General features: G+C 48.9%; 1 protein-coding gene across 1 annotated transcript in view; it reads right to left on the minus strand.

Annotated features, from left to right (window-relative positions):
* Positions 1-668: 668 nt before the first annotated feature.
* Positions 669-26,981, minus strand: part of YBX1 (Y-box binding protein 1) — a 116,979-nt gene continuing 90,666 nt past the window's right edge. The window contains exon 8 of the mRNA XM_085603928.1: positions 669-1,019. The gene's annotated coding sequence lies outside the window, so the exon portion shown is untranslated. The remainder of the gene's footprint in view (positions 1,020-26,981) is intronic.

Consider the following 26,981-nt stretch of genomic DNA (forward strand, 5'->3'; position numbering starts at 1 on the left):
GAAAGTTAACGTGTGGTTGGTAATCAGTGGGTTAGGCAAATATTGACTTATGGTCTCACTGCAAAGTGATATTTTTAAGTGTGATATTGTTAATCCTTGAAAAATCAAAAAAGAGATATTGAAACTAAATAAATGGCGATTGGACTTTTTGGCCATGTTATCGACCTCTTAAATAATGGTGAAAAGAATTGGAAAAAAATAAGCTAAGTTTAGGACCACTTGCAAACAAAGTTTGACGTCATTTTGGTATGTAGACAACGTCTTTGAATTCCATGGGAACCCTGAATCTTTCCTACAGTCATTTTCTAAAATAAACTATGCACGGAATTAAATTGTCCCAAGTGCCACAGGGGATGTTTGTGACCCTCAAAAGATGAAGCAGAGTAAGGCAAGATCACTAGCTGCATGACTGCTGAAAGATAGGAAGTTAATCAGGATGTGCAATAAAAAAAAATAAGCAAAGCTGAAAACTCTGCAAAGGAAAAACAGGTAAGTTGGATTCTACTTTGTATCTAAGAACAGGCACTCTGTATCCTTCATTTAAGTTGGACTAGAACACAATGGGACTTCAGTTTGAGCAGGCGAGTGCAACGAGCCCTCACACTGCGAGGATAGATGCTGTTGAATGTGGTGCTTAAAGGCTTTGAAAACAGACTAAATACAAGAGCATACTTTAAGACCTTTAATAACAGATGCTTGCAGTTTGTTGACATTTGAAAAAACCAGGTGTAAATTTTATACAAATTAAAAATAAGGTCGTTAAAAATCTCTGTTTGACCAGATAAAAACAATTTTAAAAACCTTTAAAAAAGGTATATAGAGAAAAAATAGGCTTTTAAAAAACAGGTTTGTCATTCCGAAAAGACTTCAGGTAAAAATAATAAAAATTCCATGTTGCATACATAATGCAGACAGTCTGGTGCATCTGGTCAATTGCAGAAAGCAAGCACTTAAGGTCTTTAGTTCGAATTCTTTGTCCATTTCTTATTGCTGGAATTTCATACTTCTTGATGACTAAACTGTGGAGAAAAAAGGTCACAAAATAAATTAGTATATTAAATATATTTGTACAAAAACATCACTTGACAAAGCATTTTACCACCTAGAAGAAAGAAATGAGTTACCTTTAATTACAGATTCAGTGTTGATAGCTTTCAAATTCACACGTTTCAATATTGTAATTTTTTTCTTGCTATGCATCTGTGCATTGATGTACCTTAATAGGAGGGTTTGAATTCCAGAGCCCCTATATTCCCTAATATTGTGTGTCTCAACTAGGAGTGCAAATCGGATCTGCCTCAATGAAAGATACCAACAGTGAACTGCAGTTATAGGAATGTACTATATTCACCATTGTGGTTGTCCTGGTTTTAGATACTTGTGAAGAGAGTGTGAGCAAAGTTTACCTGGGAGATGGAGCTGTGAGGCTACTTCAACAAAGCAACGCTTCTCAGAATGGCTTGACAACCTGTGTCTCAACCCTCATCAGTATGCAGGCAGTTGTGCTATGTGAAGATGTGTGCTGTCCTCTCATTTACTGCCTTTTAATTATCTTTGAGGATTTGCATGCAGAGACACTATCATCTTCAGAAACAAACCCTCTGGAAGCAATGGATCAGTCCTCATCACTACCTTGTTAGAGCAGAATACAGTGCAAGGCTAAATTGAAAATGGAGCCTATATCTGCTCACTCGTCAAGCAGAAGTGATTGAGCTTTAACAACTGAATCGAATGCATGAATCAAAGGCAAGCAGTGTTAAAAACAATTCATTAATTAGAGAGGTAGGTATGTCAGAGCTGATTACTACTACAACAGATGAGCTAGACAAGTCTTTATCGTTTTTTTAAATGGTCAGTGTTGGAAAACCACTCCCACACTAGAAGGGGTGGTGGTGGTCTTCCGGACACACTGTGGTAGCTTGGCTCGAGTGGTCAGGAATCAGGCTCCGTGCTAAGCATACAACATACCCAAACAATAACCATGCGTGCATCCGTTCCAAAAACGACTCTACACCGTAAAAATTATGAAAATAACTTTCTTTATCTGCTTTTTCTCTTAGTTGCTGATTGGAGAAAATAAATAACAATCACAATATACAAACGTTTTAGAAAGTGCAGGACAAATAAATACTGGCTTAATGATTCAATAAATAGGGGTGATCATAAATACTGAAGGCATAAATAAAAGTGCAATACAGACAGGCAATTAAATATTCTGAGGCAATAAATACTGTAACCAATAAATATTGTGCATCAATAAATACTGTGGACCAATAAATACAGTGGAACAATAAATAGGTTAAATACAATAAATACAGTGCCCCTAATAAATACTTAAAAGCTGACAGTGACACTCATGGAATCAGATCACTTTTGAATTCCTAAGGGCTGATTTGGCCCAGGCACAGCTTGTGGGGAGGTGGAAGGCTTGGGGGTGTCTACTCCCTGGCTTGGTCAAGGCTGAGGCCTAAACTGAGGTAGATCAAGGGGGAAAATACCAGAGACCTGGCTCTCTCTCTCCACACAACTTCTCTAGTTTAGTCCCAGTTCACCCCTGGCACAGTCAGGTTGGTTCCAGCACCTCCCTAGCCCCTTAGAGCAGTCTCTCAGGTCTCCACAGGGCCTTAGGCGCCCTCTACTCCACTTACTGCCCTTTTTCTGATGCTCCGACGCCGCTGGAGTCGGGTCGATGCCGTGAGGCGGTTCCAGCTCGATGTCGGCGGCCTCGGCACAATGTCAGTTCTTTGACGACGCCGGCAGGCGGCTCCGGTCTCGATGTCAGCGGCCTCGGGCAGTCTTACTCGATGTCGACTTCGGGCGGCTCCGGTCCGATGACGACCTCGGCTTTGATGACGTCGGCCGGCCTTGCCTCGATGTAGACTTCCGGCGGCTCCGGAGTGCGATCCTCACTCCCGACCTCCGGTGCTCCTCACAGGTTTCCGGCGACTCCGGAGTGCGACCTCCACTCCCGACCTCCGGCACGATTCTCACAGGTTCCGGCGACTCCGGAGTGCGATCCTCACTCCCGACCTCCGTTACCCTTCACCTCGGTCTCCGACGACTCCGGAGGGCGGACTTCACTCCTCCGATGACGCCGCTCACTCAACCTCGGGTGACTTCCTCCTCGACCTCTGGTATTCCTCACGACCTCTGACGGCGCCCTCTCTCGACCTCTGGCGGCTCCGGGTACGACGTCTGCTTTTCCAGTCAGCGCCGCTTCTCCACCTCGGGCTCCAGGTCTTAGGCTACTCGACGTCGGACTTCAGGGAAACCAGCTTCCAGGTCAGGATCTTGCTGTTCTCTTGTTTCTAAGGCCTGTTCCTGCTGTCCAGGTCCTCAGGACGGTTTTTCTGACTTCTTCCCACACAGGGCTCTAGGCTGGGCTCCGTCAGTAGGGACTAGCATCAAGGGTGGGTTTATGGACCCCACTCCAGGCACAAGTTTCCACCCCTGCTGCTTCACTCCTTCCTCCTTCACGTTTGTGCTGCTCACTCTTCACCAGTCAGGTGCCAACTGCCAGCTCCAACTGCCAACTCTCTGTCTTAGCTTCCCAACATTCTAAACCGCCTCCAACTGTCACAGGGTTCTGGAATGTTCTGGAAGGTGCTAGCAGGTTCCAGTGGATGCTGGTGATGTCACAGGTGGCCACCATTTTGTGCTCCAGGCCCTCAGACAGAAGTTTCAGGGGTAGGTAAAATGGCTCCCTGAATCTGCAGCAACACTAAAAAGTCTGGTGGTTCCCAAAAAGGAAAAATTCAAACAGGGTCTGAGGCAAAAGTGGGACAAAATAAATAATGATGAGGAGGGACCACCCAAAGGGCTGACAGGTCTAACACGCGTCCCCCCCCAGCTGAAAGTGGGGAGAGCTACCCAACCCCTTGGGAGTTCTCATCACTAAGGCGGAAATACCTTGAGAGACCGTCTGCATTGGCGTGGTCCACTCCAGGCCGATGTTCCACCTGAAAGTCCATCCCCTGTAGGGAAATAGACCACCTCAACAACTTGGGATTCTCCCCCTTCATTTGCATCAGCCAACGAAGGGGTCTGTGGTCGGTATGAACTAGGAAGTGCGAGCCAAACAGGTATGGCCGCAACTTCTTCAGAGCCCATACCACTGCAAAGGCTTCACGCTCTATTGCACTCCACTTCTGTTCCCTGGGAAGTAGTCTCCGGGATAGGAAGACCACGGGTTGATCCAGACCCTCTTCGTTGAGCTGCGATAACACTGCCCCAATGCCATGTTCTGATGCATCTGTCTGGACAATGAACTCCTTGGAAAAGTCTGGGGCCCTTAAGACCGGGGCCTCGCACATGGCTTTCTTCAATCTCTCAAAGGCTTGCTGACAAGCCTCCGTCCAGACTACCCGTCGAGGTTGTTTCTTGGACGTGAGCTCCGTGAGGGGGGTTACGATGGTACCGTACCCCTTCACGAAGCGGCGGTAGTATCCCGTGAGGCCCAAAAATGCTCGGACCTCAGTCTGTGTCTTGGGGGGTTCCCAGGCCATGATGGCCTCGATCTTCGCCTGGAGGGGTTGCACCGCTCCCCTACCCACCAAGTGTCCAAGGTACACTACCGACCCCTGCCCGATCTGGCACTTGCTGGCCTTGATCGTCAATCCAGCTTGTCTCAGGGCCTGGAGAACAGCTTGCAGGTGACGCAAGTGATCCTCCCAGCTGTTACTGAAGACGGCTATGTCATCCAGATAAGCAGCAGAGAAACTCTCCATTCCGGTGAGGATCTGGTTTACCAGGCGCTGAAACGTGGCAGGTGCGTTCTTGAGCCCAAAGGGCATCACACAGAACTGGTAGTGGCCATTGGGCGTGGAGAAGGCTGACCTTTCCCTTACTCCATCAGTCAAAGAGATCTGCCAGTACCCAGAAGTAAGGTCAAAGGTACTTAGATATTGGGCAGCTCCCAGCCGGTCAATCAATTCATCCGCCCTAGGGATCGGATGAGCATCAGTTTTGGTCACTGAATTCAGTCCCCGATAGTCCACACAGAATCTCAGTTCTGGTTGGGCACCCGGTGGTGCAGCTTTTGGTACTAACACCACCGGACTAGACCAGGGGCTGCTAGAAGGTTCGATCACTCCTAGCTCCAGCATCTTAGTGACTTCACTATGAATGCTGGCCTTCACCTTGTCTGACATCCGGTAGATCTTGGACTTCACAGGTGGGCTGTCTCCTGTGTCCACGTCATGGACGCACAGGTGAGTCCTACCCGGGACAAGGGAGAACAACGAAGAGTACTGCCCCAGTACCTGGCGACAGTCCTCCTGCTGTTCAGGAGTTAGAGATGGGGAGAGAATCACTCCCTCCACCGACCCATCCTTCTCTTGAGACGCAAACAGATCAGGGAGAGGCTCGCTTTCCACGTCCTCTCCTCCGTCAGTCACCATCATCAAGATGACTTCGGGCCTCTCGTGGTGGGGTTTGAGGCGGTTGGCATGCAGCACCCGCAGGGGCTGACGAGGGGTCTTCAGGTCCACCAAGTAGGTAGCCTTACCCTTCTTCTCCAACACCTCAAAGGGTCCTGACCAGCGATCCTGGAGGGCACTAAGCTCTCCTGGTTCGATCACCCACACCTTCTGGCCAGGCTCCAACTCCACCGGGTGAGCATTGTGGTCATACCACGCCTTCATTACTGCTTGGCTGGCTTCCAAGTTGTCAGAAGCTTGCTTCCACAACTTAGCCATTTGGCTACGGAAGGCCAGCATGTAGCTCACCACATCCTGGGGAAGCTTTCTGGGAGTTCTTTCCCATCCGTCTGTCACCAGGTTGAGAGGTCCACGTACAGGGTGCCCATACAGAAGCTCGAAGGGGCTGAAGCCCACTCCCTTCTGTGGCACTTCCCTGTAGGAAAAAAGTAAACAGGGTAGGAGGACGTCCCATTTCCTCCGCAGGCTTTCAGGTAGACTTCTGATCATGCCCTTCAAGGTTTTGTTAAACCTCTCCACCAGACCATTGGTCTGGGGGTGGTAAGGAGTTGTGAACCGGTATGTCACTCCACACTCCTTCCACATTGCCCGCATATACGCTGACATGAAGTTGGTCCCCCTGTCGGACACAACTTCCTTGGGAAAACCCACTCTGGTAAAGATTCCCATCAGGGCCCTTGCCACAACAGGTGCTGTTATGGTCCTCAGAGGTATTGCCTCTGGGTACCGTGTGGCATGATCCACCAGAACCAGGATAAACCTGTGACCAGCTGTAGTCGGCGGATCTAACGGACCCACAATGTCGATGCCCACCCTTTCAAAGGGGGTGCTAACGACAGGAAGTGGTTCCAGGGGAGCTTTCAGCTTCACCCCTGTTTTCCCACTGGCTTGACAAGACACACATGTCCGGCAGTAGGTATCGGACGACACTTTCATCTGAGGCCAATAAAAGTGTGGGACAAGACGGGCGAAGGTCTTGTCTTGCCCCAGGTGTCCTGCCAATGGTATCTCGTGAGCCAACTCCAGAAGGAAGGCTCGATAACGTTGAGGGACTACCAAGGCTCGTGACGATCCATGTAGGGGTGCCTTGGGTTCACTGTAGAGGAGGCCATCCTCCCAGTAAACACTGTAGTTCCCTTCAACGTTCCCTGCTGCCTGGGCTTCGGCCTGTCGCCTCAGCCCCTCAAGGGTAGGGCACTCCCTCTGGCCCTGGCAGAATTCCTCCCTGGACGGGCCTCCCTCCACGTGCCACTCGGCCGGGATGGGTAGGTCCTCCAGGTTGGTAACGTCCCCCACCGCAGACTCCTGGTCCACCACCTCCGGTGGCCTATCCGTCCTACGGGGTGGGGACGCCGAGGCAGGCTCCTCCTGTCCTCGGTTCTTCCCTTGACTGGCAGCTGGCTGGGCCTTTGTTCCAGGCTCCAGCCGAAATGAACTCCCTCTTCGGGTAGTCGCGGACCTTGTGCTAACACAGGCCCAGTCAGGTGTACCCAGCATCTCGGTGTGAGTCCGGTATTCCACCTCCTTCCAAGCGTTGTGCTCCATGTCATTCCCCAGCAGACAATCGACTGGCACGGCAGGGCTTACGGCAACTCGAAGTGAACCTGCAACCCCCCCCATTCAAAGGGAACCTCGGCCACTGGATAGTGGCCTGTTCTGCCGTCAGCCATCGCGGCTGGGTGGAGTACATCGGGAATTACCTGCTCTGGAGACACCAGTTGGCTACGCACCATAGTCATACTGGCTCCTGTGTCTCTCAGAGCCTCCCCTCTTTGGCCGTTGATGGTGACCCACTGCCCATACTTTGCGGTATTTGCGGGCACCTGGATCTTAGGAACCATCTCCCGTTCTCCCAGGGACACTAAAGTGACACCCGCCCACTCCCTTCCCTTAGTTAAGGGCATCTCCTCCCCGAGCACTACACTAGCTACTCCGGGGGTCTTTCCTCCAGTGGGAGGGGGTGGTCGTTTCAAGCACTTCGGATCTCCTTTATAGTGTCCAACGCCACCGCACTCATAGCAATGGACAACCCTTGGCTGCTGACTCTGGCCAGGATTAGGGTTTCTGGGTGGGTTAGCCCTAGGGGTGAATCCTGTTCCCTTCCCTTGGAAGTTATTTTGGGGGCCTTTGGAGAACTCCTTTTTCTTTTCCCCTCCCTCTTTCTTCTGGGGGGCGCCCTGTCCGGCCTTTTGAGTATCCCCTCCAGTCCCCCTTGTGGACACCCGGGTACTAGCCCAAATGTCCGCCTCCTCAGCAAGCTTCCGGGGATTGGTCAGCTTGCTATCCACCAGGTGTTGCCGCAGTTCAGGGAAACATTTCTCGAGCAGGTGTTCCTTCAGTACCAGGTCAAACAACCCCTCGTAGTTCCTCACTTCACTGCCCTGAATCCAACCTTCCATTGCCTTCTTCGCATAGTCCAGGAAGTCCACCCAATTCTGCGTGCCCAGTTTGTGACTACCCCTGAACTTCTGTCTGTACTTTTCAGGTGTTAGTCCAAACTTTCTGATGAGCGCCAGTTTCATGGTGGGGTAGTGGGTCTGCTCATCCTCCTCGAGGGCCAATAAAGCATCCCTACCCGCTGGAGGCATGTACTTGTACAATCCCCCTCCCCAGTACTTCTCTGGAACCCCATGGGCCCTCAATGAGACCTCATAGGCCGCTAGCCACTTGGCGATATCGTCGCCCACTCCATAGCTAGCTACTATGTCCTTTGGCAGGTATGGTTTAGGTTCCCTGGTGATCTCTTGGGTTTGGCTGCCACCATTAGGAACAGGTTGTGCCCCGATTCTCAATATCTGAAGATCTATTTCTTTCAGTCGTAATTCATGGGCCATCCTCTGCTCCTCCTTCTCCTTTTCCAGCCTTGCTAAGTCCCATGTGAGCTGTCTTTTCTCCCTCCGGTCTGTTAGCTCCACTTCAGACAAGCCACCGCTAGAGGCACTGCTGCCCTTCCTAGAAATGGTTCTGGGCCCTGCTGACAGGTTCCCCACCTCAGGTTGGTACATCTCAGCCCCCTCGGGGTCAGGCTCTCCATCCCTGTCTTCCTCCTCAGCCTTGCTTTCTCGGCGTGCCTCCCCCCAAGCCCTTAAGCTGGTTTGGAGTGCACCCTTCTTTGCTCCTGGGGGACAGTACACCCCCTCCCGCTGGCAAAACTCCCTGAGTTGGGCCACAGTGTACGTTTCTAGATTTTCTAGTACAAACTCCATCTTGCCCACTCAGGTTAGAGGACAGGTTTTTGTGCAGTAACTATGCAGGGGGGTACCTTTAATAATACCTCCTCCCACCACCAGAGTAAATTTGGAAAAAACAAAAACCCACAATTAGGAAGGCCGCTCTTGAGAAAACTCCCGGTGTAGGCCTATGGACTACCCACAGTTATTGTTGAGTATGCGTAGGCACAGCTCTATCCCACCACTGAACACCAATTTATGTTGGAAAACCACTCCCACACTAGAAGGGGTGGTGGTGGTCTTCCGGACACACTGTGGTAGCTTGGCTCGAGTGGTCAGGAATCAGGCTCCGTGCTAAGCATACAACATACCCAAACAATAACCATGCGTGCATCCGTTCCAAAAACGACTCTACACCGTAAAAATTATGAAAATAACTTTCTTTATCTGCTTTTTCTCTTAGTTGCTGATTGGAGAAAATAAATAACAATCACAATATACAAACTTTTTAGAAAGTGCAGGACAAATAAATACTGGCTTAATGATTCAATAAATAGGGGTGATCATAAATACTGAAGGCATAAATAAAAGTGCAATACAGACAGGCAATTAAATATTCTGAGGCAATAAATACTGTAACCAATAAATATTGTGCATCAATAAATACTGTGGACCAATAAATACAGTGGAACAATAAATAGGTTAAATACAATAAATACAGTGCCCCTAATAAATACTTAAAAGCTGACAGTGACACTCATGGAATCAGATCACTTTTGAATTCCTAAGGGCTGATTTGGCCCAGGCACAGCTTGTGGGGAGGTGGAAGGCTTGGGGGTGTCTACTCCCTGGCTTGGTCAAGGCTGAGGCCTAAACTGAGGTAGATCAAGGGGGAAAATACCAGAGACCTGGCTCTCTCTCTCCACACAACTTCTCTAGTTTAGTCCCAGTTCACCCCTGGCACAGTCAGGTTGGTTCCAGCACCTCCCTAGCCCCTTAGAGCAGTCTCTCAGGTCTCCACAGGGCCTTAGGCGCCCTCTACTCCACTTACTGCCCTTTTTCTGATGCTCCGACGCCGCTGGAGTCGGGTCGATGCCGTGAGGCGGTTCCAGCTCGATGTCGGCGGCCTCGGCACAATGTCAGTTCTTTGACGACGCCGGCAGGCGGCTCCGGTCTCGATGTCAGCGGCCTCGGGCAGTCTTACTCGATGTCGACTTCGGGCGGCTCCGGTCCGATGACGACCTCGGCTTTGATGACGTCGGCCGGCCTTGCCTCGATGTCGACTTCCGGCGGCTCCGGAGTGCGATCCTCACTCCCGACCTCCGGTGCTCCTCACAGGTTTCCGGCGACTCCGGAGTGCGACCTCCACTCCCGACCTCCGGCACGATTCTCACAGGTTCCGGCGACTCCGGAGTGCGATCCTCACTCCCGACCTCCGTTACCCTTCACCTCGGTCTCCGACGACTCCGGAGGGCGGACTTCACTCCTCCGATGACGCCGCTCACTCGACCTCGGGTGACTTCCTCCTCGACCTCTGGTATTCCTCACGACCTCTGACGGCGCCCTCTCTCGACCTCTGGCGGCTCCGGGTACGACGTCTGCTTTTCCAGTCAGCGCCGCTTCTCCACCTCGGGCTCCAGGTCTTAGGCTACTCGACGTCGGACTTCAGGGAAACCAGCTTCCAGGTCAGGATCTTGCTGTTCTCTTGTTTCTAAGGCCTGTTCCTGCTGTCCAGGTCCTCAGGACGGTTTTTCTGACTTCTTCCCACACAGGGCTCTAGGCTGGGCTCCGTCAGTAAGGACTAGCATCAAGGGTGGGTTTATGGACCCCACTCCAGGCACAAGTTTCCACCCCTGCTGCTTCACTCCTTCCTCCTTCACGTTTGTGCTGCTCACTCTTCACCAGTCAGGTGCCAACTGCCAGCTCCAACTGCCAACTCTCTGTCTTAGCTTCCCAACATTCTAAACCGCCTCCAACTGTCACAGGGTTCTGGAATGTTCTGGGAGGTGCTAGCAGGTTCCAGTGGATGCTGGTGATGTCACAGGTGGCCACCATTTTGTGCTCCAGGCCCTCAGACAGAAGTTTCAGGGGTAGGTAAAATGGCTCCCTGAATCTGCAGCAACACTAAAAAGTCTGGTGGTTCCCAAAAAGGAAAAATTCAAACAGGGTTTGAGGCAAAAGTGGGACAAAATAAATAATGATGAGGAGGGACCACCCAAAGGGCTGACAGGTCTAACAGTCAGATTTTGTCTGCAGCTCTAGAGAAAAAAAAGACTTGAGACCAAAAGCTTGTATAAATAAGAGGCTGCAGCCGGTTCCGCCTCTTCAAAAAGTGTAGAACTCCATGGAGCACAGGACTGCATCACATCCATTACAAATTCCTTCATAGGATATATTTTACTCCGGCCCGTCCACATAAATATGGAGTTAGACCAGGTGATGGATGTCCCAGTCTGGTGTGGACCATCTGGTGTGAGGTGAGCGCTATGCTCTCTCTCATGACAGGGCAAAACCCAACACTGACCCCACTGCCGGAATATCTCAGCAACCTCGAGGCTGGCCTCAAGAAATATGTAGCGCTTGTGCTGTTGTTGGCTAAATGCAGAGTTGCTTGTCGCTGGGGACGAGGGAGGGTGCCGTAATTCAAGGAGTGGCTTGCTGATCTTATTTACTATAATGAGGAACTGTTTTTATATGCTGAGCTACTCCCTCCCACTTCCAGACCTCGGTACATTTGGGTTGTGTTACGGACATATCTGCTCCTGCATGCCCCTCTGACAGCTATTCCGACGAGACTACTTGTGCTGAGCCCGGTGAACCCACTGGGCGAAATGGTGACACCACTCATACTTTACCCTCTTAGGCTCTGTTCCCAATCTACAGTCTTCCCCCTCATGAAGATTCTCACTTGTTACATGGTGCTATTCCCTCATGAGGTAATCAGTGTCATCTCTGTTCTATGTGGGTGTGGAGAGAAATGCTTTTCCTTCCGATTTGTACGGGGGGGGGGGGGTTTGGTGTCCGGTGATTTCACTGTACATGTAATGAATTTATGGTACAACTGTTGATGTTACTGTTTTAATATTTAATGAAATTCAAGACATAATTTTGTTTTTTAAACTACGCCTCTCACGCCTAAGAGGACTCCAACTTTGAATATTGTAGTTTCTTACACAGATGAGGCAGTCTCCTGAGTTGAGGATAGAAAAGAAGGGGAGATACACGACAGCCAATCAACACCCAATAAATGGGCCAATTATCTAATTCCAGCGCCATCTCCACCTGCACCACAACCGGTGGATTCTCCACCTGATGACAGAGGGTTCCATAATCTGATGGAAAGAGCCACAAAAAGGTTTCAATTACCTATTAGTCAGATTGTTGTTAATATGATCTTAACCCCTTCCACACGGGGGTAAATCCCGGGGGGGGGGGGGGATGCGGCGGCAGCGCTGTGTTCGTGACGAGCACAGCTCGTCACGACCCCGCCCACTGATTGATTCCCCGCCTGTGCGGGAGAATCAATCGCGCGTGGGCGGGCCGCGACGGTTATGACGAGCCCAGCTCGTAATGAGCACAGCTCCACTGTGCCTCATGACGTGCTGGGCTCGTCATGATCACCGAAGCGGTTAAGGAACCTGATAAAAAAATAATAAATCAGTTAATGCAAACCCTATAGTAGATTTTATTTGGGAAGAAGGTGTCAAGATAATGAAGAACCCTGCTACAGTCTCTGCAGTTTTACCAAGGTTAGACAAAAAATACAAAAGCACAGGAAAGCTCACCAGTATGCCTCACCGGGTCATCCAAAACCAGATTCTGTGGTGACGCAAGCAGCTCAACATCAGGCCAAGAATCGGTTTACGCTCATCTCCTATAGAACTTAGTAATTCAAGCCAATATCCATCTAGCAATCAATTGTTTAGAGGTTGCTAAACCCTATCAATGATGAAACTCACAAAAAGCTGGTTGTTTCATCTATATGTTTTAGTCTTGTGGAGGTAAAATTGGTACTCTTCTAATGCCTAATGAGTAAAAACTGCTAAGCAGGGGTCAAAGGTTTTGGAAAGCAGGTAATGGTTTGCTTGATTTGGAAATTAGAAAAGACCTTTAGAAGAAAAGAAGGCTACGTCCTCATCACTACCCTGTTACAGAGGAATACCATGCAAGGCTAAACTGAAAATGGAGCCTATATCGCGCTCACTCTTCAAGCAGACGCAAGAGCTACTAAAAAGGCCAATTTTCAGGACAGGTAATGCAATTTAGCCTTGCAAGTTGACTAGAAAGGAAGGCATATCAATTTTGACATAAATAGATTCCGTTTCCATGAGAGAGATAGTCTTCTGTTTGGAGCAGAACACTTTTTATTAGTCCAGCCTTTAATTACTGGAACCTTGAAAAAGGAAATCGGATTTGGAGAACTCCTGTAGGCCGCGACAGCTGTCAAATACGCTGGAACAGTTGAAAACAATAACTTAGATTGAGCTGAATGCAGCAGGTAAGAGGACATTTTCTTGACGGGTAATACTTTTGTAACCACTCTTTTGAAACCACAAACAAGAACCGTTTCCACTTCATGGAATAACAAGATTTAGTTGTAGGACATTTGGCCTCTTTAAAAATCACTGTGCAAGCAGGAGGGCGATTCAGACATTCATACTGTGTGATTTGAGAAGCCATGAGGGCCATCCTCATGTGCAGATTGGTGTGCATCTGTAGCACATATGGGTACCACCATTATCCGGGACAGCCTGGAGCTATATTAAAATCATCTTTCCTGGAGACTCTCTGTTTCACGATCACAGAGGGAATACACGATATGGATCAAAAGATGTACAGAACATGTTTTCCCCTTGAGCCTGGTCATCTGGATGCGAAGTCTCAACATGTTTGTTCTGTGTCTTTACGAAGGGGTCTAAAGAAGTTGTTCCCCACTTTTTGAAAACATCTTCTAAAACCTCATCAACCAGGACCCATTTGTGGTTCCTCGTAATAGCGGCTGATGAGAAAGTCTACCTGTTGGTTTATGGTGATGTGGATCTGTTATGGATAGATACCTGGCTACAGTCCAATGCCAAATCCACTGAGCTTCTATGGATAGCAGTTGAAACTTGGTGTCGCCATGCTTGGTGATCTAGAGCATGGAGGCCGGGGTGTCGGTTTGCATCCTGACTTGTCTTCATGCGCAGGTACAGGCGGAATGCTTTGAAGGTTAGATGAACAAGTTACTTACCTTCGGTAACGCTTTTTCTGGTGGATACAGTATCTGCCTGTGGATTCCTCACCTTGTGAATATCCCCTGCGCCAGCATTCCACGGAACTTTTTTCCCCAGCTCTCTATGCCGACGTGGATGACGTCATAATGCATCGGCTCCGCTCGCGACTCCGTAGGACGTCACCGGAGCCATAGGAGAGCCACGTCGGCGTGATGACGTCAGTTCCACCCATTTTTTCCGTGCTCCCGAGGCGCACAGGTGGACCAACGACAAATTCAAAGTATACACAGTATACAATATACCATCAAATATACATAGAACATATACAAAAGGAAAGCTAAATAAAACAAGCATTTCCTACCAATGTACCAGAAAGCATAACAACATCTCAAACAAGACAACTTTTAAGGTATACAAAGGTGGACAACGGGGAGGCGGGAGGGCAGTGAGGAATCCACAGGCAGATACTGTATCCATCAGAAAAAGCGTTACCGAAGGTAAGTAACTTGTTCTTCTGATGGATACATCTGCCAGTGGATTCCTCACCTTGTGAATAGATTCCCACAGCAGTCCCCACTCCCGGAGGAGGGTGTCCACCTTCCTATACCAAAAAGTCTTTCAAGACAGAGCGCGCGAAGTGGCCCTCCCTCCTCATCTCAGAGTCCAAGCAATAATGCTTTGCGAAAGTATGGAGGGAGGCCCAAGTCGCGGCTTTACAAATATCTGCCACAGGAACACCCCTGGCCAAAGCAGATGTAGATGATTTAGCTCTAGTTGAATGAGCCCTAATACCCTGAGGAGGAACGTTACCGGCCAGGGCATAGCAGATCTTGATGGCAAGCATGATCCATCTCGATAAAGTGCGCTTGTGCACCGCTCTTCCTTTAGAATGTCCAACATAACCCACGAAGAGCTGATCGTCCAGACGAAAGTCTTTCGTTCTCTCCAAGTAAAAGCTCACAGCCCTTTTTGGGTCCAGGCGATGAAGTCTTTCCTCCTCTTTGGAGGGATGAGGAGGTGGATAAAAAACAGGGAGAGTAATAGACTGCCTCAAATGAAACGGAGTAACTACTTTAGGCAAGAAAGCAGCCCTGGTCCTGAGAACCATCCTTTCAGCATGTAATGTTAAAAAAGGGGGTTTAGAACTAAGAACTTGAAGCTCACTCACCCTCCTTGCCGAGGTTATGGCTACAAGAAAGACCGTCTTAAAGGACAACAGCCTCAGAGGACAACTATGAAGAGGCTCAAACAGGGACCGCATCAGAAAAGTTAGGACAAGATTAAGGTCCCACTGTGGTATTACAAAAGGAGTAGGAGGAAACTTGTTTGTAAGGCCCTTGATAAACCTTAGTACAATCGAAGATTTAAATAAATGACGGTTGATCAGGAAGACATAGAAAAGCCGATAAGGCTGAAAGATAGCCCTTGACCGTGGCTACAGCACAGCCCTGCTGAGCCAAGGAAAGAGCAAACTGAAGCACATCAGAAAGATGGGCTTTTAAAGGGTCGATGGATCTCTCTCCACACCATTTAACAAACTTAGACCACCTATATGAGTAAATGGACTTGGTGGAGTGTCGCCTGGCCGATAAAATAACCTCCACCACATCTGGCGGGAGAGAGAAGGAATTCAGGTTGCCCCGTTCAATCTCCAGGCATGAAGGTGTAAGCTCTGGAGGTGGGGGTGTAGAACCTGCCCCTCCGACTGCGAGAGGAAGTCTGCCCTCAGAGGGAGACGGAGCGGAGGGCACGAGGAGAGGTGGAGAAGATCTGTATACCATACCCTTCTTGGCCAATCTGGGGCGACCAAAATAACTTGGGCCCGGTCTTGGCGAATCTTCCTCAGAACCCGAGGTATCAAGGGTATGGGAGGAAACGCGTAAAGGAGTCGTGAGCCCCAACTCAACTGAAACGCGTCCCCCCACACCCCCTGCATCGGAAACTGGAGACTGCAGAATGACGGGCAGTGCGTGTTCTCACGGGTGGCGAACAGGTCCACCCGAGGGGTTCCCCACGTCCGAAAGACGTAACGAACCACCTCCGAATGGAGCCTCTACTCGTGGTCGGCGGAGAACTGCCGACTGAGACTGTCCGCACGTACGTTCAGCACCCCGTTGAGATGATTTGCCATCAGACAAATCTGATGGTCCTGAGCACAGGACCAAAGACGCAGGGCCTCTCTGCAGAGACAATGCGACCCCACTCCTCCCTGCTTGTTGACATACCACATCGCGGTAGTGTTGTCCGTCAGGACTTGAACAGACTGACCGCGAAGGGAAGGGAGGAAGGCCTTGAGTGCCAAACGAATCGCCCGCAATTCCAGAAGGTTGATGTGAAGCAACCTTTCCTCTGGAGACCAAAGACCCTTGATCTCCAGATCCCCCAGATGAGCGCCCCACCCCAGGGTGGAGGCATCCGTTATCACTGTGGCCACCGATGGAGGTAGAAGGAAGGGCTTTCCTTGAGACAGATTGCCCTCCACGCTCCACCAAGATAGATCCGCTGCAGCTTCTCTGGAGATCCTGATCGACTCCCTGAGATCTCCGTTGTGCTGATACCACTGCCTTCGGAGGCACCACTGGAGCGCCCTCATGTGCCAGCGTGCATGGTTGACCAACAGAATGCAGGAAGCGAACAGACCGAGCAGACGAAGGACCTTCAGAACTGGAACAACCGCTCCATTGTGGAATAAAGGGATCATCTTCTGAATGTCGAGAATTCTTTGAGGTGGAGGAAATGCTCAACACACAGTAGTGTCCAGTACCGCCCCTATGAACAGGTTGCGTTGAGAGGGCACCAGGTGAGATTTGGGCACATTGATCGAAAAACCCAAGTCGAATAACAGCTGAGATGTTACCTGCAGATGATGCTGCACCATCCCTGGGGACTCTGCCTTCAGAAGCCAGTCATCCAGGTAGGGGAAAATCGGAATCCCCGACCTCCTGAGATGAGCAGCCACCACCGCCATCACCTTCGTGAAGACTCGAGGTGCTGTAGTAAGACCAAACGGGAGGACCGCAAACTGGTAATGTTGCGACCCAACCGTAAAACTGAGATACTTCCTGTGCGACTTCAGGATTGGGACATGGAAGTACGCGTCCTGCAAGTCGATCGACACCATCCAGTCTCCTTGCTGCAACGCTTGAAGAACCTGCGCAAGGGTCAGCATCTTGAATTTCTCCTGTTTCAGGTAAAAGTTCAAGACTCTGAGGTCCAGTATCGGATGCAATCTGCCGTCCTTCTTGGGAATCAGGAAATACCGGGAGTAGCATCCCTGACCCCTTTCCTGCTCTGAAACCACCTCTATCGCACCCTTTTGAAGCAAAGCTAGCACCTCCTCTGCAGAAGAAGTAGATGGTCTTCTGAGCAGTAACCCTGGCAAGGAGGGTAAGGGGGAGGAAACTCCCGAAAGGGAAGGGCGTACCCAGTCTCCACGAGGTTGAAAACCCAAAAGTCGGTTGTAACAGATTTCCAACCTCGCAGAAAGTGGGACACCCGACCCCCCCACAGGTCTTACATGATCTAGGATGGGGGATCTAGGACTGCTGCTCTGAAGCTTCATTGGGAGCAGAGGAGGCAGAAGATGAAGATGGGTTGCGGCCAGAACCTCTCCGTCCTCTTTGTCTTCCTCTATAGGACCTATAGAGGGGATTCTGCTGCTGCTGCTACTGCTGAGGCTGCCGGAAGGAGCAAAATGAAGATCTCCCAAAGCCTCTGAACTTCTTAAGACCAAATCCTTTAGCAGGAGCTTGCAAACCTAAAGATTTCGCCGTCACCCTGCTCTCTTTAAATCTCTGCAAGGCGGAATCGAGCCTTTTCACCCAAAAGTCTCTGTCCGTCAAAGGGCAAATCCACCAAAGTGGCCTGAACATCCATAGAGAAGCCAGACGAACAAAGCCACGCTTGCCTCCTAGTGGCTATAGATGACTCCATTATCCTTGCCACAGAATCAGCCGTATCAAGCCCCGACTGAATTACCTGCCTTGCAGCAGCCTGAGTGTCAGCGACCACTTCCATAAAAGACGCCTTATCACCTTCTGGCAACTTAGGGGCTAAAGATTTCATTGAGTCCATAAGAGCATGAACGTAGCGCCCTAGTGAGCAGTTGGCATTAGTGGATTTAGGCGCCATGCTCCATGAAGAAAAGGTCTTTTTAGCTGCCTGATCCGCCTTCTTAGACTCCCTATCCGCAGGAGTCGGAGGAAAAGCTCCTGAAGCATGCTTCGAGCAGGACGCCTGTACCACCAGACTTTCTGGAGAAGGGTGGGAAGAAAGAAAACCTGGATCCCCAGGAGCCACCCTATATCTTCTTGCCACCTGTCTGGAGACTGCCGGCGAAGAGAGTGGCTTACGCCAGACGTCCATAACTGGCTCCAAAATAGCCTCATTAAAAGGCAACAAAGGCTCACTGGTCGAGGTAGGCGAATGTAGCACCTCCGTCAGAAGGTTAGGTTTATACTCAGCAGAGGGCAACTGTAAGTCCAGCAACTCTGCAGCCTTCTTTATTACAAGATGATAAGGAGCCAGTTCCTGCGGTGGAGAGGATCTAGTGGAAGAATGCTCCCACTCCGGAGTTATATCAAGACCGCTAGCCTCTTGAATCCCCTCAAAGTCGTCAGAAGAAGTATCCACATCACCTTCTTCCACCTCCTCCCTATAACGCTCCTCTTCCAAGACTCTCAGGGCCTCTCTCCTTGAGCGGATCCGAGGAACCGGCGCCGGCGGCGCCCTACGCGGATTTGGTGGAACCGAACGTGGAGCCGGAGGTGTCGGAGTCGGCGGCGCCGGAGCCGCCTGACGCGGAGCCGAGGGAGTCGGCAACGGCGTCGAGGAAGGCTCCGAAGAAGGTCGATCCAATCGAAGTCGGGATGGATCCCCAGACGGCGCTGGAAACTGCCAGGGAGGCGTCATCGGCAGAAAGGGCATAAACGGGGCCTGAGCATAATGCTGCGGCACTCCCAGGGTGTATGCCATAGGACCCACGGGACCAGTAGATGCGCCGGATGGGAAGGCAGCCCGTTGGAAAATCCCATACATAGCATTTAGAAAATGCGTCGAATCCGCACCCGGAGTCGGGAACTGTGGATAAGGGATTGATCCCGGATCCGGCTGAGGAGTACCTGGGACCGGAGCAGTAGTGTCCTCAACAGGCGCCGCAGGATCATCCGGCTCTGGAGAAGGCTCTTTTTCCTGTTCTTGCTCGGCCTCAGAAGCAGAAGACTCCACTGGAACCGGTGACTGTGCCGGTGACTGCGCCGGTGACTGCGCCGGGGACCGCGCTGGGGACCGCTTCGGCGAAGGAGATCTCTCTGGAGACTTAGATGGAGAAGGAGACACATCCTTACTTCGACGTCGAGGCGAAGTCGATCTCGACGCCTTGCTCTTCGAAGACCGGCACCGAGAGGAATGATTCCTTTTCTTATGGTGTTTCTTCGACTTCGAAGAATGCAAAGTGGACGACTCCGGTCTCGACCTCTCTTCTCCTTGTTAGCCTTGGCCATGAAGAGCTTCGCCTCTCTCTCCTTCAAGGCCTTGGGATTCATCCTTCTGCAGCTGGAACAATCCTCCACGTCGTGGTCAGAAGAAAGGCACCACAAACTATCTTCACGGGGGTCTGTCATCGACATGTGGCCCCCACATTCCCTACAAGGTTTGAAACCCGACTTCCTAGTCGAAGACATGGCAAAATTTTCAACAGTAACTCACCATACGACTACAAAGTAGCAGGAGAGTGCTGGAAAACCGTTGCGCGTCGACGGCGCGTAAAAAAGGGAACTGACGTCATCACGCCGACGTGGCTCTCTTATGGCTCCGGTGACGTCATACGGAGTCGCGAGCGGAGCCGATGCATTATGACGTCGTCCATGTCGGCGTAGAGAGCTGGGGAAAAAAGTTCCGTGGAATGCTGGCGCAGGGGATATTCACAAGGTGAGGAATCCACTGGCAGATGTATCCATCAGAAGAACTACACTCAGCCTGAGGAGATTTATATAGGTTATGTTTTCTACCTTTCTGTCCACTGTCCTTGAACCAAAAGATGATTCAGGTGCAAAACCCATTGTGTCAGAGATGAATCGGTGACTATTATTTGTAAAAGGACAGTCCTTCCGGAAGGAAGATTTCTGGACCACCCTGCTAGAGGCTGAATTGATGTAGTGGTCAGCATCAGATGGTCTTCCCAATGGTTTATCTTTTGGCACCACTGCGCCTCCAGAAACCGTTATAAAGTCTGCATGTGTAAGCATGCATTGGGACAATGTAAACAGAAGAGGTCATAGAGCCTAGCAATGAGATCTGTATGACTGTAGGATTCTTAGCTCTCCATAGCAGATGATATTTGTTGAGTGGAGATGACACACTCTGCCCTGACGGAAACCCATTTCTTTTTATGGTGTCTTGCCCTTAGGTAGGCCAGCTTCCGTGCTGGAAGAGGGGGTGATTAATGAACAAGATTTTAAAACCCTAATACGAGCAACAGGATTCCTGTTACTTTGAGATCTTGTTTCAACTTTTGCCGAGTGTTGCCTTCGGAAGGTAGTAACCCGGAAAGGGATAGATGAAAATACCAATGATCTAGAGTTGGCCTGCTATCACTGCCATGGTTTTCGAGAAGGTGCAAGGAGTGGATTTCAGAACAAATGACAAGACTCCATATTGGTAGTGATCTTGCCCTACCATGAACCTTAAGTATTTCCTGTGCTGAGGCTATTGGGATGTGAAAGTACACATCCTGAAGGTCTATTGCACTTTTTAAATCATTTGTTCTTAAATGCAGAATGATTTGCTAAAGGGCAAGCATTCAGAATTTCTCCCCTTTGATGTGTTTGTGAAGCAAAGGTCTAATATTGGTCAGAATTCTCATGTTAAACCTTTCTGTTGCACCAGAAACTACTTTGGAGTATATCCTGAGGCATTTTAGTTGCGTGACTCCAACTCTATTGTTTTTTTTTTTTTTTTTTTTTTTTTTTTAGAGAAGGGTAGATGGTTCTTTCCTCCGAATTGAAATTTGGTGCTTTGAGGATTGTTTTGGAGAAACGGGCGGTGGAATTTACTTGAAAAGTAGAAAGTATCCATGAGACATAATATAAACACCAGTTTTTCTCTTGTGATTTTTGTTCATACTTCCTAATGGCAGGAAGCACTCTCGCCCACTGGAGTGGGAAAGGAAGCTGAAGGTTGAGTCTCAAATGGTTGTCAGTGGTGCCTCCCGAAGAATGACTTTCTAGGGGTTGTTGGTCTTCAGGTTGCGTTGGGTTGGATGTACATCTTCGATACCAATATTTCTGGTCCTGTGGATATTGTAGCTGAGGTTTAAAAAAAAACACCTATGAGATTGAACCATCCGTTGTTAGAAACTGTAGTCTTTAGGTTTATACCACTGTCTGTTATTTTCAGATCCAGCTACCTTGAGGGGTACAGCTTCATTTTTTTTTTATCTTAACCATTTAGTCATTGGTGCGACAACAGACTGAGGTGAACCTGTAAAAGAAAGATTCATAACCTTTAGTTCTGCTTGTGGCCTCAAATGTATTAGTATAAGATAGGGAGATCTTCGAATTGCAATCCTGTGGCAATAGGCAGTGGAGGCTAATTCAGCAGAATAAAAAGCCATGAGGATTACCTGGTTGGCGACCTGAGAATTTTCACTGAGTGTTTCTAAGAAGTCTTCTTTCACAAGTTTTGGCAAATTGTTCATAAAGGACCTCATGCTGTCCATGATTTCTCGCTGGTACCTGCCCAGGATATCGGTAGCACTTTAGGAAATGTATCAGCAGTTCCGCAGACTTATCCGCATGTGGCATCTTAACTTTTACTTTCTTTTACTGGTGGCTCCACAGTCTCAGGCGCAAAGGTGCCTCGGTCTGACTGATGCCATTGTGATCGAGCTTGGATTTGGATCAGACGTCAGGAAGTCTGGATCCTGTTGGGAGTCTTTTTTCCTTTGATGTGGAGTTGCAGCTTTTACCATCGCAGACATGAGGTATTTTTCTTCTGCTATGACATCGAGGGGGCAGAAGAAGAGGCTTTAGAAGCGCCCAGGATTGTAATGTTTCTCGAGAAGTGTTAAAGTTTGAAGCTCCTCTGGGCAAGACCTCATGAAAAGTTGCGATGTCATCTATAGGTGAAACATGAGAAGACGCTGCTGGAGATGTGGGTCTTCAGGAGGAATGAGAACCATGCATATCAAAATTTGACAGACCTCACTGGAGCCTGTGTCTTCTAGTCTTCTTTGAGCTTTGTGACATCTTTTGATGAAGACTGAGGACGAGAAGGAGGTGAAAGTTTCTTAGTTCCTCCCACCGGAGATGTAGATTCTGGACACCATTCTTGGTATAGAAAGTTGTAATGGCTGCAGAGGTTCTTGAATGGGATCCTCAATTGTAATGATTGGTCTTACAGGCATTAGTGGCAGATGATGATAATCCACAATGACAAGCAATGGTAAGGCCTGAGGAGGTCTAGTTATGTTCTGATGTTTTTCTCTAATTTGGTGTTGGAGAGGGAGAAGACGTAGGAAAACTTTGAAATGGAGTCATAAAGCCTCAGTGAGTGAAGAGATTTTGATGAAGATATCGAAATTGCTGATGGAAGGGAGAGTCTGGCATTATCATGGGTATCGATGGAGAGGGTGCTATGCCTTTTCCGAGTCTTCTTGATGTGGATGGAGAGGTAGATTATGTATTTCTGTTTATTGGATGACGATGGTGGTTCTGCAGACTTTCTGGACAGCAACTGGTGCTCTCTTGTAGACGTCAATGGCAATTATGGCTTTGTCAACCGTTGGGTCATCTGCAACACTGAAGTCCGTGATCTTGTCAACGTTATCCAGTAAAACCGTGGTGTAGACTGTACCCCAGCCAGTGCTCGAAATATCCACTCGCTATGACGAGCCAGATTTATTCAGGTCAAGCTATTTTTTTAGGGCCTACTCACTCTTTCTGGAAAGTAGGAAGACAAACTGACTTTTGACCTCGGTCTCTGAAAGCGGAGCAAATGTGACAAGATAATATTTAGAGGCATTTTTATTGCTCACAAAGTGAATGATCAATAAAGATGCCTTTAAATCTTATCTTGTCACATTTGCTCCGCTTTCAGAGACAGAGGTCAAGTACGTTACAGTTAGGTCAAGGAGATTTTACATGTTACTAGACTTGCAGGTCTAGTAACATTTTTAGTATTTTTCGAGCCCTGCCAGCATTGGGTGGCCAATGCCCTCAGTGCTTATGGTCGGCAGTAAGATGACTGTGATGTAACAGTCTTAGATAACTAGCCGTAAGGTACTGAAGATGCTGATGGTGTTAGTCTCTGCAGCAATCTTCAGTAACGACTGGAACAATTATGTTCATTTTTGTGTCCCAACATCTTCCCCTTAGGAAGTCTTTTTAGGGAGCTCTCTCTTACAGAAGGTGAATAAGTGGAGCTTTCCTCCATACTCTTCTTTTTCCTTTGCTCCCACATCCTGGGGCATCGCTCTGAGCAATATGCCTTACTGCTCCTTTAATGTCCTCTGGCATTTTCAGGAATATGTCTTCAACAGAGCGAGCTCCCATTAAAAAGGAAAGAACCATGTTTAAATCCCACTGAGGCATCACAAAAGAAAAGATTATTCAGACCTTTCCAGAAAAGTAAAACCTAAAAACGGATGGTTGATCCAGGAGACAAAGGAATGGTAACAAGGAGGCTAAATACCCCTTAATTGTACTCCCGGCACAGGTTTTCTGTTCTAAAGAAAGCATGAAACTCAGAATGTCAGACCAGAGTCATCTAATCATCCAGGTGATCCCCCACCGTAGAATAGATGTATCTGCCACTACTGTGACCATGGCTGGAGGGAGTTGGAAGGACATCTCTCTCTTTTAAGGTTTTCCTCTGCTGCAGTGTCCCCACAGACCATAACGGATTCTGCAAGTTACCCTCATGTTGGAACCACTGCCTGCGTAGGCACCGCTAGACAGTCTGGATATGCTAGCGAGTGTTCAACACCAGGAGGATGCAAGTGGCTAGCAGACCAAGCAGATGAAGGACACAGGACTTGAATTTGAGCAAATTATTGGAAGGGTGGGAGCTACACGTGGATGTCTTGTATACTCTTCTCAAGTGGAAAGCCCCGCCCAAGGTGGTATCCCCGGTAAACAGGAGGTGCAGAGAGGGCTCAAGGTGGGATTTGGGCACACTGATGGAAAAGCTCAGGCCGTACAGCAAGGATGCCATTAACTGCAGGTGTGTGTGACTCTGCCATCTCTGGAGACTTGGCATTCAGAAGCCAGCCGTCTCATTAGGGGAAAAAACTGGAAACCTGGCCATCTTGAGATGAGCTACCATGATCGCCAGTGAGTCAATTCTACCAGAAAACTCAGGTTCTTCCTGTTTAATGTCAGGAAAGGTATAAGAAAATACACATCTAGGAAGTCTAGCAACACTATCTAGTCTCAAGCCTCAAAAGAACCTGAACAAGGGTCAGCATCTTGATCTTCTCTTTGCTCAGAAAGACGTTTAAGATCCAGGATTGGATGAAGACTGCTGTACTTTTTTGGAACCAGAAAGTACAATGAGTAGCACCTGTGTCTAATTTTATCTTTGCCACCAACTCCACAGGTCCAAGCTGAAGCAAGGCTGCCACCTCTGCAGTAGGAGAAAGTGTTCCTGCAAAGGGCCTGGATAGGGTGGAAGGATCCGGGAAAGAGGCTACTGGAAGTGTACGGTATATCCATTTTCCAAAATCTGGATGAGCACCAGAAGTATTGGCCTTCCAGGCCAGTGGAAAAAGGGATACCCAACCTCAAATGGAACAAAAACAGAGAACCAGAGCTGCTTTCCTGTGGCAGCTGGTTAGGAGGAGGAAGTATTGTAGTATAATGGGATTCTGAGGTTGCTGCTCAGCAAGGGCTGCATGGCACTGGTGGACTAGAGGCCTCTTCCAAAGTCACAAAACTTCTCAAACCCCGGAATTCCTTCCTGTGTGGCTCCAGAGCAAGAATGGGCTGTAGCAGAAGTAGCTTTGAAGCGTTCCAAGGCTGAGATGGTTTTTACCTGAACAGTTTGGTACCTTCAAAGGAAAGGTTCATCAAAATGGATTGCACATCCCACAAAAAAAAAAAACATATACGTGTTCAGAGAGGCATGCCTCCTGACGGTACCGATGTCTCACTGTTCTGGCAAATGAATATGCCAGATCTAGGCCGGATCACCTGTGCCGACACTGCCTGACCATCACAGATCAGATCTTGGAAATGAGTATTAAGTTCTTGAGGGAGATTAGGAACTACCGTACCCGCCATCTTCCAAAGGGTATCCAAAAGGCATTCACATAGTGACCAAGCAGACAAGTGGCATTGAGGGACTTTGATGGCAGGCTACCAGCTGCAATTATCTTTTTGCCCAAGTCTCAATCCTTATAGATTATCTGTCTGCTGGTGGTGTAGGTAACTCTCTAGGTGTAAGCTTTCAACAAGAGGCTTAAGTAACCAGGTTTTCTTGTGGGGTGGTTCCGAAAGGAATATTGGATCACCTGGGGCTGGTCTATACAGTCTTGCAATTTACTGTTGACAGCAGGGTCAGAGGATGGTTTGGTCCAAGAAGGCAAAATGGGGTATAAGAGCCTCACTGACTAGGAGCATTGTCTACAAAGGGTAGGTGGAGGACTGCATTACTACAGTCAGAATATTGGCTTTAGTTTCAACAATAGGCAAGGACAACTCCAAGATATCTCCTTCCTTTCAAATTATGGAATGGTATGCCGACGTTCCAGCAGAAACTGGTTCAGATGTGTTCAGGAACTCAAACTCAGTGGAGTTATCTATGCAACAAGCCTCGGTAATCCTTTGAAATTCCAGTTAGGACTCTTGGAGGTCCTACCATCCAGAAAGCAGTGCCAGTTTGTAACATATGGTGCTCTCCTCCAGCTGCCATGTGCCTCCCTTCTAGATAGATGTATGTAATGACTCCAAAGGTTCGGACGGCTCCAAAGCCAGGACCAGTGCCAACAGCATCTTGGGTGTGGTGGAAACTGGTATGTGGGATGGGTGTCGCAGGCAGAGATGGTCTCGGCTGGACTGGGATCAGTGCCATATAATCCACAAGGCATCCCTTCAAGTACCATAGAAGCTCCAGAGGGGACCATAGAAAGCTTGAATATTTTGAATATGGTGTTAACATAAGTGCTGGAATATCTGGGTACTGGGGTGAAATAGGGGATGTGAGTGGCGGTGCAAGGGCCTTAAATGATGCCAGTGATGCTGGCCTCTGATGCGGGAATGCCTTCACCAACTCCGGCTCTGAAGAGGAGTTCATGGATAGCTTGGGCGACTTACCTGACTTGTATTTGCTCCCTTGTCTTCTCTTCTAATTATGCTTTCAGAGGAAGAATCTTGATGCCGGAAACTTAGAGTAGGGCCCTGGACTTGCACCTCCCTCTAATTTCCTTAGCTATAGGCACAAAGAGCTTAGCTTCTTGCTCTTTAATGGCCTTTGGGTGCATGCTTTGGCAAGACTCACAAGATTTGGAGTTGTGGTCAGAGCCCAGAAGCCACATGTTTTGTGGGAGTCGGTAATCGACATTTGCACCCTCACCTTCGCCACTGGGCTTAAACCCTGAGCTCTTGGGAGAGGACACATTGCTGCACCTCTGACAGAACGCTTTTCTTGTGGAGAATCAAGCTTCAGAACCACATTGAAGGTGCGATAAAAAGTGGATTGACGTTGGTATGGTAGTGGGGAGCATTATGGGGTCAGCAAAATCACAGGAATGTCACTTCCAGCAGCAAACTGACCTGGCTCATCCTAAGGTATAAAGCAAACTGACCTGGCTCATCCTAAGGTATAAGTAGACGAATGAAGAAAAGTTTTCAGGGCCAGTTTTGCACTTGGAGGATTCAAGAGGTGAGGAATCTGCTGGCAGATGTATCAATCAGAAATTACCTTACTAGGTGTGAACAGACCATCCTGCAACAGAGGATGATGGTCTAACTGGTGCTACCTACCAATAGGTGGTAATGAGTGTACACGTGTGGATGGTTGCTTCTTGAACATGTAGTAAAGGGCTCCAGAACAGTGAAACCCCTACCAACGTGATGCCGAAATGGGTACTACAAAAGACACAGATACATATATCCTAAAATCAACAAGCAGAATCCTTTCAATAAGTTGATACTCCATTG

This window comes from Triturus cristatus, chromosome 1_2 (assembly GCF_964204655.1).
Source record: "Triturus cristatus chromosome 1_2, aTriCri1.1, whole genome shotgun sequence".
In the NCBI taxonomy this organism is placed as follows: Eukaryota; Metazoa; Chordata; class Amphibia; order Caudata; family Salamandridae; genus Triturus; species Triturus cristatus.